Here is a 17,803-nt window from a genome sequence, read left to right on the forward strand (position 1 = left end):
CGATTTTAGCATGTAAATCTTAGTGGGGCAAAAAAAAAAATGTGGCATGCATGCCAGCAAATCCACTACACAATACAATACTAAACAATATATTAATTGCACTATAATGGTGTAAAACGGTGCCCACAGACTGCTAGGGCCTACATAAAGCTGTCCCAACATCAGAGTTGAAACAGCAGTCCCAACATCTTACCACTGCTACACCTGGCTGTAAGCGGAGCCTTGTCTGGCAGCGAAACAGTTAATTCAGCCTCATTTACTGCCTTTAAAAAAACATAGCTTATACGGCTGACTTGCTTAAACAAATGTGGTTTCTACTGACAATTGAGACTATGGCATAAGGGGACGACAAGTGGATAAGAGGCAATCCGTAATTTCGATTAAGACATTAATGAGCGAGCTAGGACAGATGTAGTCAATATAACTATTTGTTCAGCACTTTTGAAATGTACAGCGACAGAATTCAGAACATGGGTCTTTCTTACAGTGTTCTACCTGTACACCAAGTCAGAACAGTAGGCGAAATTAAGAGGTGAAAATAGACCAAATTATTAGGGTGAGGCACATGGGTTACTAACAGTTTACAACACATCATACACTTAGTATTACTTTCTTAGCTACAGTATACATAGCTCCCTGGTATATTACATAATTGTTGTGTTATCAAAGTCTGACATTCTCTGGATTTATGGTGCTTTATGGGAACTCGAAAAAACAAGGTTGAATCATGATGACGTCAGTGATCTTCAGGTCGTAGCTCTAGAAAGAGGCCCGAGTTCCGGATTTACAATTCCGAGTTGGATGAAAGTTCAAAACGTCTTTTCCCAGTTGTAGCTCGTTTTTCCCAAGTTCCCAGTTGTCTTGAACTCACTAAAGTCCGATTTTGCAGTTCCAAGTTAACAGTTGTTTTGAGTGCGATACAAATCCTGCTTCATTGGCACCGATAGAGATGTCAGCTTTGCTTCTAATCCTTAGAAAACTGTGCAGTATTTTGTTTTTGTATTTATTATTTATGACATTGTTATCCCAGTAAACCTTAAGTGTTATTACATACAACCGGGAAGAGCAATTGGATATCAGAGAGACGTCAACTTACCATCACAACCAGCACTACGACCAGGAATATGACTTTTCCAAAACGGATCCTTTGTCTGCACCTGCCAGGGATTTGTAAATGACTCCAGAGGCCGACCCAAAACAATGCTGCCGGAGGAGAGGGTGCTGGAGCGGTCTTCTAGTGAGGCATTGATGCGCACACACCACCCACCGGTCTCGAGTATATTACTCGCTAATGTCCAGTCCCTAGTGAACAAAGTCGACAAAATCTGGGCAAAGGTTGCTTCCAAAGAGATATCCGGGATTGTAACATACTCTGTTTCACAGAAACATGGCTAGCTGGGGACATGCTGTCAGAGTCCATACAGATAACAGGATTTTCAGTGCATTGCGCCGACAGGAATCAACGTCTCTCCAGTAAGAAGAAGGACGTGGGTGTATGTTTCATGATTAACGACTCATGGTGTAATTGTAACAACATACAGGAAGACAAGTCCTTTTGTTCACCTGGCCTAGAATTCCTCACAATCAAATGCCGACCGTATTATCTCTCAAGAAAACTCTCCTCCGTTATTGTCACAGCCGTGTATATCCCCCCGCAAGTGGATACCAAGACGGCCATCAAGGAACTTCACTGGACTTTAGCAAACTGGAAACCACATATCCTGAAGCTGCATTTATTGTAGCTGGGGATTTTAACAAAGCTAATTTGAGAACAAGGCTACCTAAATTCTATCAGCATATCGATTGCTGTACACGAGCAAGTAACACGCTCGACCATTGCTACTCTAACTTCCGCAATGCATACAAGGCCTTCTGCCGCCCTCCTTTTGTCAAATCTGACCATGACTCCATCTTGTTGCTCCCGTCCTATAGGCAGAAACTAAAACAGGAAGTGCCCGTGCTTAGGTCTATCCAAACCTGGTCTGACCAATCGAATTCCACACTTCAAGATTGCTTCTGTCTCGTGGACTGGGATATGTTCCGGGTCGTCTCAGATAATAACATTGACGTATACGCTGACTCAGTAAGCGAGTTTATAAGGAAGTGTATAGGAGATGTTGTACCCACTGTGACTATTAAAACCTTCCCTAACCAGAAACCGTGGATTAATGGCAGCATTTGAGCAAAGCTGAAAGCACATACCACAGTATTTAATCATGGCAAGGCGACTGGAAATATGACTGAATACAAATACTGTAGGCAAATACTGTAGGCAATCAAACAAGCAAAGTGTCAGTATAGAGACAAAGTGGAGTCACAATTCAACGGCTTAAATCCGAGACGTATGTGACAGGGTCTACAAACAATCATGGATTACAAAAAGAAAACCAGCCCCGTCGCAGACATTGATATCTTGCTTCCAGACAAATAAAACAACTTCTTTGAGGGCTTTGAGGACAATACAGTAACAGTGATGTGGCCTGCTACCAAAGACTGTGGGCTCTCCTTCTCCGTGGCCGACGTGAGTAAAACATTTAAACGTGTTAACCCTGGTAAGAGACTGCCGGCCAGATGGCATCCCTAGCCGCGTCCTCAGAACATGCACAGACCAGCTGGCTGGTGTGTTTACGGACATATTCAATAAATCCCTATCCCAGTCTGCTGTCCCCACATGCTTCAAGATGGCTGCCATTGTTCCTGTTCCCAAGAAAGCTAAAGTAAGTAAAATAAATGACTATCACCCCGTAGCACTCATTTCTGTCATCATGAAGTGCTTTGAGAAACTAGTCAAGGATCATATCACCTCCACCATACCTGTCACCCTAGACCCACATCAATTTGCTTAATGCCCCAATAGGTCCACATACGATGCAATCGCCATCACACTGCACACTGCCCTATCCCATCTGGACAAGAGGAATACCTATGTAAGAATGCTGTTCATTGACTACAGGTTAGCCTTCAACACCATATTACCCTCCAAACTCATCATTAAATCAAATCAAATCAAATGTATTTATTTATATAGCCCTTCGTACATCAGCTGATATCTCAAAGTGCTGTACAGAAACCCAGCCTAAACCCCCAAACAGCAAGCAATGCAGGTGTAGAAGCACGGTGGCTAGGAAAAACTCCCTAGAAAGGCCAAAACCTAGGAAGAAACCTAGAGAGGAACCAGGCTATGAGGGGTGGCCAGTCCTCTTCTGGCTGTGCCAGGTGGAGATTATAACATGGCCAAGATGTTCAAATGTTCATAAATGACCAGCATGGTCAAATAATAATAATCACAGTAGTTGTCGAGGGTGCAGCACCTCAGGAGTAAATGTCAGTTGGCTTTTCATAGCCGATCATTAAGCTTGGGTCTCGACCCTGCCCTGTGCAACTTGGTCCTGGACTTCCTGACGGGCCAACCCAAGGTGGAGAAGGTAGGAAACAACATCTCCACTCCGCTGATCCTCATCACTGGGGACCCACAAGGGTACGTTCTCAGCCCCGTCCTGGAGTCCCTGTTTACCCACGACTGCGTGGCCATGCACGCCTCCAACTCAATCATCAAGTTTGCAGACAACACTGCAGTGGTAGGCTTGATTACCAACAACAACAAGACAGCCTACAGGGAGGAGGTGAGGGCCCTCGGAGTGTGGTGTCAGGAAAATAACTTCTCACTCAATGTCAGCAAAACAAAAGAGATGATCGTGGACTTCAGGAAACAGCAAAGGGAGCACCCCCCTATCTCCATCGACGGGACAGTAGTGGAGAAGGTGTTTAAGTTCCTCTGTGTTCATATCACCGACAAACTGAAATGGTCCATGCACAGACAGTGTGGTGAAGAAGGCGCAAGGAGGCTGAAAAAAATTGTTTTGTCAACGAAAACCATCGCTAACTTTTACAGATGCACAATCGAAAGCATCCTGTCAGGCTGTATCACCACCTGGTACGGCAACTGCACTGCCCACAACCGCAAGGCTCTCTAGAGGGTGTTGCGGTCTGCACAACGCATCACCGGGGGCAAACTACCTGCCCTCCAGGACACCGACAACACCCGATATCACAAGAAGCTAAAAAGATCATCAAGGACAATTACCACCCAAGCAACTGTCTGTTCACCCTGCTTCCATCCAGAAGATGAGGTAAATACAGGTGCATCAAAGCTGAGACAAAGAGATTGAAAACCAGCTTCTATTTCAAGGCCATCAGATTGTTAAACAGCCATCACTAACATTGAGTGGCTGCTGCCAACACACTGACTCAAATCTCTAGCCACTTTATTAATTAAAAAATTGTATGTAATAAATGCATCACTAGTCACTTTAAACAATACCACTTTATATAATGTTTACATACCCTACATTACTCATCTCATATGTACTGTATATACTGTACTCTATACCATCTACTGCATCTTGCTAATGCCGCACAGCCATTGCTCATACTTATATTTATATCTACATATTCTTATTCATTCCTTTACACTTGTGTGTATAAGGTAGTTGTTGTGAAATTGTTAGATTACTTGTTAGATATTACTGCACGGTCGGAACTAGAAGCACAAGCATTTCGCTACACCTGCATTAACCTGTCTAGGATCAGCGTGGCGCTAGCGGCACACCCCCCCCCCCCCCCACTGAAAAACCAGTGCCGCGAAATTCAAAAAAAATATATTTTTAAAATATTTAACTTTCACACATTAAAGTCCAATACAGCTAATGAAAGACACAGATCTTGTGAATCCAGTCAACATTTCCGATTTTTAAAATGTTTTACAGGGAAGACACAATATGTAAAGATGTACATCTATTACCTAAAAACACATTAGCATAATCCACCATCTTTTATTTGTCCACCAACACCAGTAGCCATCACCAATTCGGCTAAACTAAGATATTTATAGCCCCTAACCAACAAAAAAACTCATTAGATGACAGTCTGATAACATATTTATGGTATGGGATAGGTTTTGTTAGAAAAAAGTGCATATTTCAGGTAGACTTCATAGTTTACAATTGCACCCACCATCACAAATGGACTAGAATAATTACAATGAGCAACGTGTTTACCTAACTACTAATCATCAAACATTTCGTAAAAATACACAGCATACACGAATCGAAAGACACAGATCCTGTGAATACAGACAATATTTCAGATTTTCTAAGTGTCTTACAGCGAAAACACAATAAATCGTTATATTAGCTTAGCACATAGCAATTAGCAGCCCAGCATTGATTCTAGCCAAAGTGAGCGATAAAAGTCAACATCGCCAAAAGATATTAATTTTTTCACTAACCTTCTCAGAATTCTTCCGATGACACTCCTGTAACATCACATTACAACATGCATATACAGTTTGATCGAAAATGTTTATATTTAGCCACCAAAATCATGGTTAGACAATGTGAAATGTAGACAAGCTGGTAAAGAAAAAGTCCTTGCGCCACTTAGACAGTGATCTACTCTTATACATAAATACTCATAAACGTGACTAAAAAATATAGGGTGGACAGGGATTGATAGACAATTTAATTCTTAATACAATTGCGGAATTACATTTTTTAATTTATCCTTACTTTTCAATACAGTTTGCGGCAAGCGAAGCTACGTCAAAAAACATGGCGTCCTAAGCCACTAAAATGTTTCGACAGAAACACGATTTATCATAATAAAAATGTCCTACTTTGAGCTGTTCTTCCATCAGTATCTTGGGCAAAGGATCCTTTCTTGGGAGTAATCGTCTTTTGGTGGAAAGCTGTCCTCTTGCCATGTGGAAATGCCAACTGCGTTCGGGATGAACTGAAAAGCGTGCCCAGCTATTCACATCGTTTCAAAAATAAATGTCCCAAAATCGCACTAAACGGATATAAATTGCTATAAAACGCTTTAAATTAACTACCTTATGATGTTTTTAACTCCTATAACGAGTGAAAAGATGACCGGAGAAATATAACAGGCTAAACTAACGCTTGGAACAGGAGAGGGTCGGTGTCCTCCACGCGCGTTGCGCACCAAGAAAAGACTTGCTAGCTACAGGGTTTTTTCATTTGTAGTGCCTGTGAACGCGCAATCGACCCCATTGGAATCGTCATCACGTAAAGGCATCCAGGGGAAGACGTAAGAAGTGTCCGTATAGTCATAGCAATAACAGTGCCCTTTTAACTGACTTCAGAACAGTGGCCAACATTTCTGAAATCTGACTCCATGTCAGGGAAATTGCTGTAGAATGGGCTCTGTTCCACTTAGAGACAAAATTTCAACTCCTATAGAAACTATAGACTGTTTTCTATCCAATAATAATAATAATATGCATATTGTACGATCAAGGATTTTGTGGGAAGCCGTTTCAAAAATTACCCAATTAGCATAAATAGTCTCAACAGCGCCCCCATCCTCAACAGGTTATCATCTTCTAACCATGTGTATGTGACCAATAAAATTTGATTTGATAACATGATTTGAAGTCATTTTATCTGTGGCCAATGACCTTGAGCCTTCTTGGATGGGCACTTCTAATGTAACCGTATGGCAGCACCCAAGCGGCTAGAATTTTCAAGCTCTACCCTTAGGGTGGGTTGCACCAACATGGATTAACTCTTAATCTGGGTTAAATCAAGGTTTATCTATTAATCTTGTTGCACCAAATTTTAAAACTAGTTTTAAATTAATCCTAGTTAAATTAAATCCTTCCTCTAATCTAAGTTTAGTTTTCACTTTAAACCTAGATTAATTTTAAGCCTGTTGCTCAATGAATAAAAAAAGATATACTCTTAAATTGGAGATTAATTCTAAACGGCCACTTGAGGTGGTTTAACTGATAAAATGGCAGCATATCTACTGTGGAGAGACCAACACGAGTTCTTCAGAGAATAATTAGAGACAGGTTGAATCCTGTTGAGTTTTATGATAATTAACTCATTATTCAGTGGGCTATTTACGTGCCCATTTTGTACAACAATTGAATTGGGGCTTTTGATATGACCAGCTTTGGTACGAATGATGATGTTATGCAACATACTGTAACGGGCCTGATAACAGTAACATATTAGTGAAGTAGCATTAACCTGTTTGGGCTGCAGGGGCAGTATTGAGTAGCCGGATAAAAGGTGCCCATTTCAAACGGCCTCGTACTCAATTCTTGCTCGTACAATATGCATATTATTATTACTATTGGATAGAAAACACTCTCTAGTTTCTAAAACTGTTTGAATTATATCTGTGAGTAAAACAGAACTCATTTTGCAGCAAACTTCCTGACAGGAAGTGGAAAATCTGAAATCGATGCTCTCTTCTAGGGGCTACCTATAAAGGTCCTTGATATTTATTAGAATACATGCACTTCATACGTCTTCCACTAGATGTCGATAGGCAGTGAGAGAAGAAATTGAGTGTATAACTTGATCTGGGCTCGAATAAATGCTCTTTGTATGACGTGTCACCAGTTTCCTGTTTTCTGGAGAGCGCTCGAAGGGACCTGGTTTTGCCTTCTGTACAGCTGTCGTTATAGACGACTAATATCTCCGGCTTTGATTTTATTTGATACATGTGAAAATATCATCGTAAAGTATGTTTTTCAATATACTTTCATTAGATTATTGAAATTTTTTCGGGACGTTAGGCGTGTTGCGTTGTCTGCGTTTGTTCACGAAGGAGAGCTTAGCGCCACTTTGCTAGCTTTCCGTGCTAATTGACTGGAGAAGAGGACATTCTAAATCCAAACAACGATTGTTCCCGACAAAGGACCCCTTGTACAACATTCTGATGAAAGATCATCAAAAGTAGGACCCATTTTATGATGTTATTTCATATATCTGTCGAACATGTTGTACTAGTAGGTTGCGGCCAGGTTTTGGGCACGCTCTCGCCATAACGTAAACTGCATATCGTAATGAAGTTATTTTTAGAATTCTAACATGGCGATTGCATTAAGAACTAGTGTATCTATCATTTCCTATACAACATGTATTTTTTAGTTATGTTTATGAATAGTTATTTGGTCAGAATATGTGAGAGCCAGAAAAATATCCGGACGTTGTGGGAAAAAGATGCTACGTTAGCACAATGTATAACCACTGATTTCAGCTCTAAATATGCACATTTTCGAACAAAACATAAGTGTATGTATAACCTGATGTTATAGGACTGTCATCTGATGAAGCTTATCAAGGTTAGTCAAAAATTATATATCTTTTGCTGGTTTGTTACGATCGCTAACTTTTGCTGCTGGGGAATGGCTTGTGTTTCTGGCTATTGTGGTAAGCTAATATAATGCTATATTGTGTTTTCCCTGTAAAACAATTAAGAAATCGGAAATATTGGCTGGAATCACAAGATGCCTGTCTTTCATTTGCTGTACACCATGTATTTGTCAGAAATGTTTTATGATGAGTATTTGGGTATTTGATGTTGGTGTCTGTAATTACTCTGGCTGCTTCGGTGCCATTTCTGACGGTAGCTGTGATGGTAGCTGCAATGTAAAACTGATTTATAGCTCAAATATGCACATTTTTCGAACAAAACATAGATTTATTGAATAACATGTTATAAGACTGTCATCTGGTTAAGTTGTTTCTTGGTTAGTTTGGTTGGTTCTTGGTTAGTTAGGTTGGCTTTGTGCATGCTACCTGTGCTGTGAAAAATGTCTGTCCTTATTTGTTTTTGGTGGTGAGCTAACATAAATATACGTGGTGTTTTCGCTGTAAAACATTTAAAAAATCGGACATGTTGGCTGGATTCACAAGATGTTTATCTTTCAAATGTTGTATTGGACTTGTTAATGTGTGAAAGTTAAATATTTCTAAAAAATATATTTTGAATTTCGCGCCCTGCACTTGAAGTGGCTGTTGTCATATTGTGCCCGGCTTCGGGCTTGCAGCCAGAATAAGTTTTTATCAATAGGTTTAACGTGCATTATAAGCATTAATATTTAACGGTTATTTATGCTTACTAAATATTGGTAGGTAAAATTGTCCGTCTGTCACGACTCCAACCGAGGCAGGCTCTCCTTCCCGTTCGGGTGGCGCTCGGCGGTCGTCGTCACCGGCCTACTAGCTGCCACTGACTCTTTTTCCTCCCCCTCCTTAATTGTTTATTTGTATCACCTGTGTTCAGTTAGTTGTTAATTAGTGTGGCTTTATGAGTCAGCCAGCCCGTAGGCTTCTTTGTGCGGGATTGTTATATTGTAGCTTTTGGGATTTCGGGAGTGAATATTGTTATTGTGAACTGTTAGCGGTGGTCAGGGCTCTGAAGGTGTGGAGACACCGGCTTGAGGGGGCTAAGCACCCCTTTCTCATCTGGACCGACCACCAGAATCTGGAGTATATTCGGGCAGCTCGGAGACTGAACCCGCGTCAGGCAAGGTGGGCCATGTTTTTCACCTGGTTTAGGTTCACGTTGTCCTACAGACCCGGCTCCCAAAACGTAAAGGCTGACACACTGTCCCGCCTTTACGACACGGAGGATAGGACCACCGAACCCACTCCCATCATCTCCGCCTCGAGGCTGATAGCGCCAGTGGTATGGGAGGTGGACTCGGACATCGAGCGGGCGCTACGGGCGGAACCCGCGCCTCCTCAGTGTCCGGCGGGCTGTAAGTACGTACCGCTTGGTGTTCGGGACCGACTGATTCGGTGGGCTCATGTCCTACCCTCCTCGGGTCACCCTGGGGTGACGAGGACAGTGGGGAGCCTTTGGGGTAGGTATTGGTGGCCTACCTTAGCTCGGGACGTTAGGGTTTATGTCTCCTCCTGTTCGGTATGCGCTCAGAGTAAGGCTCCTAGGCACCTTCCTAGAGGGAAGTTGCAACCCCTCCCCGTTCCACAACGGCCATGGTCTCATCTGTCCGTGGACTTCCTGACCGATCTCCCCCCTTCTCAGGGAAACACTACGGTTCTGGTAATTGTGGATCGGTTTTCTAAGTCCTGCCGTCTCCTCCCGTTGCCCGGTATCCCTACTGCCCTACAGACTGCGGAGGCCTTATTCACCCACGTCTTTCGGCACTACGGGGTGCCGGAGGACATCGTTTCTGATCGGGGCCCCCAGTTCACGTCCCGAGTATGGAGGGCGTTCATGGAGCGTCTGGGGGTCACGGTCAGCTTGACCTCCGGTTTTCACCCCGAGAGTAACGGGCAGGTAGAGAGAGTGAACCAGGAGGTGGGTAGGTTTCTGCGGTCGTATTGCCAGGACCGGCCAGGGGAGTGGGCGAGATACATTCCCTGGGCCGAGATGGCCCAGAACTCACTACGCCACTCCTCTACTAATGTGTCCCCCTTTCAGTGTGTGTTGGGTTACCAGCCGGTCCTGGCACCATGGCATCCGAGCCAGACCGAGGCTCCTGCGGTGGAGGAGTGGGTACAGCTCTCCAAAGAGACCTGGAGGGCCGTCCAGGAGTCCCTCCAACAAGCTACTAGTAGGCAGAAGAGGAGCGCTGACCGCCACCGCAGTGAGGCTCCCGTGTTTGTACCGGGGGAAAGGGTCTGGCTCTCGACCCGAAACCTACCCCTCCGCTTGCCCTGCCGGAAGCTGAGGCCGCAGTGTGTAGGGCCCTTCAAAGTCCTGAGGAGAATAAACGAGGTGTGTTATCGATTAAAACTCCCTTCCTATTATCGTATTAACCCCTCGTTTCATGTGTCTCTCCTCAGGCCGGTGGTAGCTGCTCCCCTGCAGGACGGTGAGGTGCCGGAGGTCCCCCCCCCCCCCCCCCCCCCCCCTCTGGACATCGAGGGGTCCCCGGCGTACCCAGTACGTGCCATTCTGGACTCGAGACGCCGGGTGAGGGGCCTGCAGTACCTCGTGGACTGGGAGGGGTACGGTCCGGAGGAGAGGTGCTGGGTACCGGTGGAGGACATTTTGGATCCATCTATGTTAAGGGATTTCCATCGCCTCCATCCGGATCGCCCTGCGCCTCGTCCTCCGGGTCAACCTCGAGGCCGGTGTCGGCGCGCTGCGGGAGCCGCGAGTCAGAGGGGGGGTACTGTCACGACTCCAACCGAGGCAGGCTCTCCTTCCCGTTCGGGTGGCGCTCGGCGGTCGTCGTCACCGGCCTACTAGCTGCCACTGACTCTTTTTCCTCCCCCTCCTTAATTGTTTATTTGTATCACCTGTGTTCAGTTAGTTGTTAATTAGTGTGGCTTTATGAGTCAGCCAGCCCGTAGGCTTCTTTGTGCGGGATTGTTATATTGTAGCTTTTGGGATTTCGGGAGTGAATATTGTTATTGTGAACTGGGTTTGTTTCTCGTGTCGTTGGACCGTTGTGTATGACACCCAGTACGTCCGTGTTGGACATTTTGTTTGCCAGTTGGGCATTAAAGACTCAACATATTGAAGCTCTGCTGTTCCTGCGTCTGACTTCGCACCCCCCGACCTTCAGGGCGTTACACCGTCGTCATCATAGGGTTTATGGAGAGGGGCAAACTGCTGGGGAATCATCTCGCATATCTTCTGGGTGATAGGATCAATTCCCCTGGACGGAGGCCCCCCTCCGCCTCTGGTCTGAAATAGCCCCCGCCTTTCCTCTGCCGCATCCTTTTTGGTTTTGGCTTTTCATTTTTTTCCAGCATCCTTTCATCCTTTCACTCTTCTCTTTAATCCGTATCAATCCATTACATTTGTCGCATAAAATTGCCCAGGTGTCTTCCTTCTTTTTGACAGTTGTGTTGTCTGTTTTTTTATCCTCCAGTATGTTACTAAATTCCTCCATCAGCTCCGACAATCGTTTTTTTTCATAAACAGAGAAATTTGAACTTCATTGATTTGCCATGATCAGGTGGCTAGCAGACATATAATAAATGGCTAAATAACGTTAAGCAATGACAATAATAAATAATATTGTATGCTAGCTAGCTTGGTTTATAAACCAGCTAGCTACAGTAGCTAACAAATTAGTTTTCTGTCTAGTACTGGCAAATAACGTATTTTTTTTCAAATCCGCCAACCCATGAGAACCTTTCAGATGGAGTTGCAGTAGTTCTAACGTTACATTGTTATTATTTTATCAAGGAACAGCAACATTGTGGCCTCATATGCCAAGTAGGCTAGCTACTTCGTTTCAACATGTCACTAATCATAGTTTATAACCGTTAATCATAGATTTACTGATCCAGATTTAAAATTAAGTGGTGCAACACATCTCTGATTAATTATTCTACCTAAATTTACAAAACCTAGATTAGCTCTAATCCTAGATTAATTTAAACCATGTTGGTACAACCCACCCTTAGATTAGGCAGTGAAATAGTGTCCCCATGAGTGATATAACACTGAGCCAATCACGGCGCAACGCTCAGTATTTTCTGCAGGTTTATCCCACCACCACAGAAAGCACTGAGCTAGGCTGAAACACCTGCATTTGTAGCTGCCTTACTCAAGAAAACAAAAAAGAGACCATGCTTGTATGCGGCTTTATTAACTCAATGATATATATATATTTTTTTACATTGTTTGCAAACTGATATGTGACACGTATTAATGCCAAAATAACATGCAAAACAGGCAAGCCCCTCCAAATTAAAACTTAAAAAAAAAAAAAAAATACCCTGAATAAACAGCTCTGAATGACGGGTCATCACAGGGTATGTGATTTAATTAGCTAGTTCTATACGTTCTCTTTCTTTCTTTCTCATGCGCTTTATTTAGGGTTATATTCCACCGAAGTTGCATTACGTTTCAAAGTTTTGTACAATAATTGTGTAGTAGTAGACAACCAATACATTGGTTAATAAACCAAATATTTTGCGTTTTTTATAGAGGTTACCAAGCTTTCTTATTTTCGGGAAATGAAACCGAAAGTTCCAAGATATGCTCTGCTGAAACGGAATTAGTTAGATCGGCATATATTGCTGGCATGATCTGACAGGAAGTTGCTACAAAAAGTTTCTGCACCCATTTGTGATTTTAAATGAGCTCTTTAGTTCTGAAGATGTCAAGATTGAATTACAAGGAGCGTTATGGTTGCCAACAGCTGTTGGAGATGATGACAAATGATGACATATCCTCACTTCGATTTACTGTCACTAACAAAAAGAAGGATCTTTTCGAGAGCACATCAGGTAGGGTCGGGAATCCAAGTTTTTTCATCCTTCATTGAAGCTAGAATCCTTAGTTGCTACATCCATATTTGGACGTATACATTAATTCTATATACCCATTGATTCATGAAGAATATAACTTATAAATGCCTCATGAGCGTAGTTATTCAGAAACGAAAGTACAAGGTTGTTTTACTCTGATGTTTGTAAACAATGTAAACGTAAACAAACACTGTATAGCTTAAAAAAATAAAAAATAGCTCAAAAAATAGCATTTTGATATCATGGATGGTCAGTACTTGCATCCATAGATCTGAATTTGTGAGTGGTTACATTTCTCCGGGGTGTCTGATTTCTATTTGTTTCGTTTAACAATTCTAGCTTTAAAAACACATCTGTATTAAAACATTTTAATAGGTTGTTATACAATTCATTAATTTAGCCTGCAATTGGTTTTAGAAAATGTGTATAAAATGTACTTTCTTAGCTCCATGTATTGAAGGTAGACTCAATATCATCATAGCAGGGTGACTGTTTGCAGACATCATCAACAACAACAACAGAATTCACATACGTGCCATTGCCAAGATTGCCAGACAGTTATTGTGCCCTACCTTGAGGCACACCCTATACTCAGTATTTCCATAATTTACCAATGAATATCCAGTGGTGGTGTGAAAAGCTTTATCTGTAATTTTGCTGCTCAGATATGTGATATCTCATTAGAGTCCTTTGGGTCATATTCTTATGTTACAGAATCAATTGATGCCATCCAAATACAGAGAATGCAGAGGCATTCCTGAAAGGCAGGAAAGTTCAACGTGACTTCATATTCAGATACCTGACGGAGGACGAGGGGGTTGTGATACCCAAAAACAGCAACAAAGACCAGCTAGTGAATAAGGCCCTTGAGGTCTGGACATTTGAGAAGGTATTTTTGGAGCAGATACATTTGGACACTTAGGGAACTAAGAGATAAGGTAAATAAACCACTTTCTATTGTCTCAATTATCTTCAGGTGCGTCCACAAGTGTATAAAGATGTCTCCTTCAGTGCTTCAACAAGAGCAGCAGATTCTCAGATAGGAATGAGGTTTCCAACAGCACATGTCCCCCCTCAACCTCTCTACTCTAAGCTGCACTACACATCCCAGGTAATAATAATATCAATCCTAATTCTATGGCATGAAGGTATGCAGTGTAAAAAGTATTTTGTATTGTAGCGAACAAAGACATTTCACCTCAGTTCTTAGAAATGCGAAGCTTTGGCCAGAACATTTATTCAGTTTTTTAAAGCGATATGTTCTTGTCTATAGATGTTGGACCTTCAAAGCCCAGCAGCTGAGACCAATCCAGGACCAGCTGTGACTATTGTGAGACAAATTGAGACCAGTTTGAGACCAATTGGTCTGAGAACAAGTGAGAGTGTCTCTGTTTCCTCTGAAGCGACATGCAGTGCTGGCTTTGACCACCTGGCCTTGGCCAGACAGTTTTGTCAGTGGTTCTTCCAGCTTCTCAACAGTCTGAACCCCTCCCTGGGTCAGCCTCCTCAGGAGTGGGGACCACAACACTTCTGGGAGGATGTGAGGCTACGTCTTCTCTCCAGCGCCGGAGAGCAGTATACAGAAGAGTACGAAGGAGCAGCAATGACCAGCCTGCGTCTCCTGGCCCTGGCGAGGAACGAAAGGCTACTATTGAGCCCCACCCTGGAGCCTGGTGGCCTTAAGGCCCTGTCCTCCCCCCACTGCCTGGTGCTGGTGGCTGTGGCAGGGACCACCCACAGAGACAGAGAATGTGTTGGCATTTATGAGCAGGCGTTTGGCCTGATACGCTCCCCACTGGACCAGAACAAATGGAAGATCAAGTTCATGGTCTTGAAGGTGAGGGGCCAGGAGGCTTTCAGGGTGGGAGAGAACCTGCTGTCTCCAGTATTAACATGGGATTCCAACGACCTGCAGCTCCTCTGTAGATGATGGGGGACCTGGTGTGAACGTCAGCAGGGGTCTTCAACCGAGGGTCCGCAGGTCTGGATCCTAACTATGGAGACATTTTAAGTTTAATTTAGCTTTATAAAATGGTACAGTAAATTAATTATCATGTAATGCTTCATAAGTTGCCTACTTCTAGGTTTACTCATTATCAGAAAATTACTATTTAACTGTTCCCTAGTTTGGTACATTTTCCCACCAGCTAATCAATCATGATACTGTAATTGACCTCAGTTACCGCTGATCTATTTATTCTAATTATTTGTAGCCTTTATTTAGGAATGGAGTCATTGATACCAAAATCTATTTTTTCAAGGGAGTCCTGCATAGATACACCTTTTACATTATATCTACAAAGTCCATTGGCTGTGAAAACTAAGCCACCACTCCCTTTTTCATTTGTGTTCTTTCACCCTCAATCTCCCTCTGTGTCGCGCTGTCCTCTCTCACTCTGTGTGAGAGTATAGCCCATAGGCCTGGCTCTGTGGGGTAGGGTAGAGAATGCAGCAGTGACTATGTGATTTTGGTTGGAAATGTTACATGTGGGTTATTCTTGGCATTCCCTGCAAAGGAACTGAGCTAGTTAATATCTGTCTCTGTAGGTCGGGGCTCTGCGCTTTACTGGGCCATAGTGTCAGAGGAAACCACCACGGCCATTGATCTCTGGCTGTTCATCTCACAGAAAGAATAATAACAAGTCGCCCGCCTCCTGCCTTTATGGCACTTGGCTTCCCTCCGTTTAATAAGCGGTTTGACCCATGGAATGGCTCTGACACAGAGCTTAAAAGATATCTCTCCAAAACGACACATATTTGGTTAGTAAAGACCCTACTTAGTATTTCCCACCACACTTTAGCTGAGACAGGTAGTAAAGTTCTCTCTACTGCCCAATATTCTCAACATACCAGTATCAATTATTAGTCTTAAAAAATATGATTTGTCTTCATATATTACTTTTAGCCTGTTCTTGATTGCATAAAAAAGTGTCCTTTGATAGAAATTCCATATCTTTTGAATGAGTTATCCACATTGCAGTGTTTTGAAAGGTTTCCCCATTACCATACAAACATGATGTCATAATTTGTGTTGCTAGCATAATTCTAGTCATCAAGTTGCTTCGGAAAGTTTCAGCACCCATTTCTGATTTTAAATGAGCTCTTTGTAGTTTTGAAGATGGCAGGATTGAATTACAAGGAGCGTTATGGTTGCAGACAGCTGTGGGGGATAATGACAAAGTCACATATGTCACTTTACTGTCACTAAAAATATGGATATTTTTCCAGAGCACATCAGGCAGGGTCAGTAGTCAAGCTTAGTTTTTTTCTTGGTCATTAAAGCTGGAATCCATTTTTGTATCCATTTTTGACGAATAAATTAATTATATCCATTCTTGAAGAATATAACGCAGGTAGCCTAGTGGTTAGAGTGTTTGGCCAGTAACCGGAAGGTTACTGGATTGAATCCCCGAGCTGACAAAATAAGAATCTGTCCTCCTACCCCTGAGCGAGGCAGTTAACCCACTGTTCCCTAGGCACCGTGGATGTCGAATAAGGCAGCCCCCCGCACCTTTCTGATTCAGAGGGGTTGAGTTAAATGCAGAAGACACATTTCAGTTGAAGGCATTCAGTTGGACAACTGACTAGGTATCCCCCTACCCCACCAAAACCCAAAATATAAGCTTATTTTACTCCAATGTTTATAAACGTTAACAAATACTGTATATTCTCAACATGGTTAACAACTATCATTTTGATGTCATGGGTGGTCAGTCTTTGCATCCATAGCTCTCTATGAATTTGAGAGTGGGTTTGAGGACCTTTTTACTGATTGTGTTTTGCTTTTCATGTATTAACTTGTATATTGATGACTATTATTGATGTGTATAGTGTGTGTTGATGTGTATGCAGGGCTCATCTGTAAAATAGACCTTGTTCTCAGCATGACTTCTTGTCGAAATAAAGGTTGAATCAAAACAAGTAAATGGTGAGAGGCTGTATGCTAGAACCATCATCTTTTCTCATACACTTTCTGCCAAACTGGTGAAACCAAAGTTTATTCTTTAGATATAGTAAAACGTATCCTGTGTCTGTTTTTAACGTGGGTTGCTGTTTCATGATGGTGTAATATATATGAAATAGTATAACGTTATATACTGGATAATTATGTCCTAATATTTGAAATTATGTAATGTCATCCTGAAAGAATGATACCGATCTTTGTTACCCTTTCTGCCTTTCAGAGTGACAAAGTCCCAACATTCCACAAGGGGGCAGGCATGCTACATCAAGGAGAATTTATATTTTGATCCTCAGCCAAATCGAATGCTTTTAAAGCGATTATGTGGGGAAAGTAATCAATTCCTAAGCACAGCCTGGGCTACTTTATGTAAGCTGGCAGTGTCTTATAGCCTAGGTCGTGAACAAAACAGTAAATTTGAGAGTTTACTGGGAATTGTCTGCCATTAAATTAATAGGGTTGTAAACTATTGCCTTTCAAAGGCATGAAAACACATATTTTGAAACACATATTTGACTAGTTATTGAAGTGCCAGTGAAGTGGATTTATGTTGTAGAACTATAATCAATCAATAGGCAATAATAGTTCTCTTCAACGTTGAGTAACAAATCACATTAAGAGGTAAATTCAATCAAAGTTTTTTCAATGTGATTGCCGTCTCCAAAGTGCTACTCATTCAGAGCATTTCCAACATATACAAGCTTTGACAAACTATTGTTGAGAAGACTTGTATAAAAAATATAACAAACTTGTATAGGAAAAATGGGGGTTAGGGTGATGGTCA

General features: G+C 42.4%; 1 pseudogene; it reads left to right on the top strand.

Annotated features, from left to right (window-relative positions):
- Positions 1-12,810: 12,810 nt before the first annotated feature.
- On the top strand, positions 12,811-16,972 carry LOC129816899 (uncharacterized protein C3orf38 homolog; annotated as a pseudogene).
- The last annotated feature ends 831 nt before the right edge of the window (positions 16,973-17,803 follow it).

This window comes from Salvelinus fontinalis, chromosome 19 (assembly GCF_029448725.1).
Source record: "Salvelinus fontinalis isolate EN_2023a chromosome 19, ASM2944872v1, whole genome shotgun sequence".
In the NCBI taxonomy this organism is placed as follows: domain Eukaryota; kingdom Metazoa; phylum Chordata; class Actinopteri; order Salmoniformes; family Salmonidae; genus Salvelinus; species Salvelinus fontinalis.